The sequence below is a fragment of the Aplysia californica genome, unplaced genomic scaffold (assembly GCF_000002075.1).
Source record: "Aplysia californica isolate F4 #8 unplaced genomic scaffold, AplCal3.0 scaffold00064, whole genome shotgun sequence".
NCBI lineage: Eukaryota > Metazoa > Mollusca > Gastropoda > Aplysiida > Aplysiidae > Aplysia > Aplysia californica.
Genome location: NW_004797334.1, coordinates 1,294,885 through 1,298,116, shown reverse-complemented (window position 1 = coordinate 1,298,116; position 3,232 = coordinate 1,294,885).

Genomic DNA, 3,232 nt, shown 5'->3' with positions numbered 1-3,232 from the left:
AGAGAGAGAGAGAGAGAGAGAGAGAGAGAGAGAGAGAAGGGCCCACATGCCAACACTTTTCCAAATTCATGTGAGGTATTTCTATGTGTGATGAAGGTGTTTTGAAATAATACAGATATATGAATACCTTTGAAGATCTAACAGACTTTGTAAAACAGGTTACAAAAACATGTTTCTGAGAAAAACAGCTTAAAGTTAAATGATTTTATAATATATAATTTTTTATAAACTGAAAAGGTGGCATCATTTAGATCTATATCAATTCACTAGCTTAATGTTTTTATTTGATACAACAAACATAAGAAAAAACAACAAATAAAGCATAAATACGAGTACAGTAGAGCATCAAAATTATACGATAATTTTTTGAAAGGCAAATCTGATGTAAATTGCGAAAAAAAAAAATGGTCAAAATTAATGAGCCATGGTTTTCTGTTGGGCTTTTCCACGACACACGCAGTTTCAAAGTCATGTCAGCAACCGCAGTATGATGCTTGTCTCACTAATAGTCATGGTGAAGGGGAGGTAACGCTTGAAATGTTCATGCAAACTTAATAGACATCAGTAAGCATTGCCTTTGAAAGGTAGACAATAAGCTCATGATTGTACCTTACCCTTGGGTGGAAAACGTTAACGATCTGGCGGAAGCAGTAACGGAACACCAGTAGATTCTGATATTTCTAGTTATCAGTTAAACTTAGATAAATCCGTCGTGATAATATCGTCAAAGAGAAAGAAAATCCCCATGGCAGAATAGATAACCCCGTAAGCGGAAATCTTTTCAAAAAACCTCACGGACTGCAATCTAGTAGCTGCAAAAAAAAACACGCAAAAAAAGTAGCTGCAAAACAAAAACAAAAAAACAACAAAAGAAAAGTAGCTGCAAACCGGGGGCATGGTTTGATAAACACTGGATAAACACTGGATAAACACTGGATAAACACTGGATAAACACTGGATAAATACTGGATCAGTAAAGTGCATAGTCGACTTAGAGTGCCAAGGATTATTTAGGAGATAGTTCTCTTGCTGCATCTTTGTTCACTTGGTATGTCTGGTTCGTCACTGTGGACCGTGGGCTCAGTTCTTTTGGCGTACTTATTGCTCAGTGGTGACGTAATGGCATTATCTGTTCTTGTCACAACCACGAGTCTCTTGACGTTGGTGGTCTAGTAAGTGGTTAGGCTACCGGACTCGTAATCGTGGTGAGGTTGCGGGTTCGGGGGTTCGAGCCGCGGGCTCGACGTTGTGTCCTTACTTGGAAAAGGCACTTTACACGAATTTTCCTCACTTCACCCAGGTGGGAATAGGTATCCGGCAATAGATAGCCAACGATCCTGTCAGTATGTTAGTGTTTTACAACCTATAAATTGCCGCTTGCACTGTATGCTTCCCAGGAAGTTAAGATTGTTTCAGAATGCTCTCAGGTCAGCTGTGGTCATAGTGTAGATTGTGAAGTGTATAGAGCTAGCTGATGAGCGGGGATTTGCGCTATACAAAGTCTATCTATCATTACTGTTATTAACCTTCCCGGGGTTGTGGAAAGGCGGTAGTGGCTACATTGCTGAACTTAGAACAAGTTGTCTCCACCTCTGACAGTCCTGAGCAAAGGCTTGGGTCATGGCCACGCTCTCCCCAGTCCACTCGCCAATGTTTTCCGTCCTTTTTCTCTGTGTCTGTCTCTTCTTCTTCTTTCTCCCTGAACTGTTAATTGGAGGCTCACCTTCGATAGGTCACTGGCCTTTTACCTACTGATATTTGATAGAGCAGATAGGACATCGAGTTTTGGACCTCATGGTCTATGTGACTCAAAATGGCTTAAAATGCTATTTTCAAAAATGTGGAAATCTGGTGCAGCAAAGCGTTTAAAAAAGAACAGCTTTGTGCTCGAGCAGAAAAAACGCTGAGCGCGGTGTTTAGGATTATAATAACGACTGCCGTCTCATTGTCGGTGTAGCTTTGTTTTGATTCACCGTGGCATGTTTTCGTTTAATATAAGCTTTGGTTAAAATGTGTCACTCACCAGACTCTTTTGTTGGCATTTTCATTATGGCTGTGGTTGAAATGCAGTAAAAAATAGAATGCTTACAATAGCATAAATATCAATACACACAGACGCACACATACAGACACAGACACAAACACATAAATACAAACACACACAAACGCACACACACACACACACACACACACACACACACACACACACACACACACGTACACTGAAACGTACACACATATATACACACTTACACATACACACAAACACGCACGGCTAACAAAACAGCAGGTCAACCTGAATAATAAAAGAATATGTGAGGCAACGTGGTGGAATCAGGCTCTCGTCAAAATAATCAAAGTGAAGAAACTTGCATTTTTCCGCAGGTTTGTGAATTTTTATCACATTTTTGTTATTTGGCTCAACACCTTTCATGGCCATTAAATAACTCATTTTTGTGTGGCACTAAAAATATAAATTTTCAGTTACCACGGACTCTTCAGCTAAGGAAATAACTAATCTTTGGCGGTCATTTTCTCACTAACTTTATCTCTGTAAACAGGTGACCCCCCACCTCCTTCATTCGCAAATATCTCGACTTGTATTCAAGATAAATGGATATTTTTTTCATCCACATAAGGACAAGTGAACAAGCTTTAAGATGATACCAATAACTCTACATGCCCAAAAATAGACGAGAGCCTGATTCCACCACGCTGCCTCACATATTACAATCCGACAGTCTCAGAAAGGCCTACATGTACGCCTACTATGTCCCTTTGCAACAACATCACGAGTAAGGTCAACTTGGCTGGCAATAATTGCTTGGTAATACACATCAACGAATTCCCTCGGGCAATTTTTCGGCCTCCAACAGATAACCATGATTCAGCGATATTAAGGTCAGTCACATTCGTGCAGGAATACATTTTGAAGTTGATTTTATTTTGAATATTGCTTCAAACATTTACCTGCCACAAAGGAGCATTGTTTGTTCACTGATAACCAGACACAGGCAATCCGAACTTCTATAATTTCCGAGTATGCTAAGTATGCAAACTGACAGCCATGCACGTTTGGTGAGTCCAGACTGAGAATAGTTTATCCTTTCTTCCTTCTCTCCCCCCCCCTCTCTCTCTCTCTCTCTCTTTCTTTCTTACGCACGCGCGCGCGCGCGCACACACACACACACACACACATACACACACACACACAGACACACACACACACGCT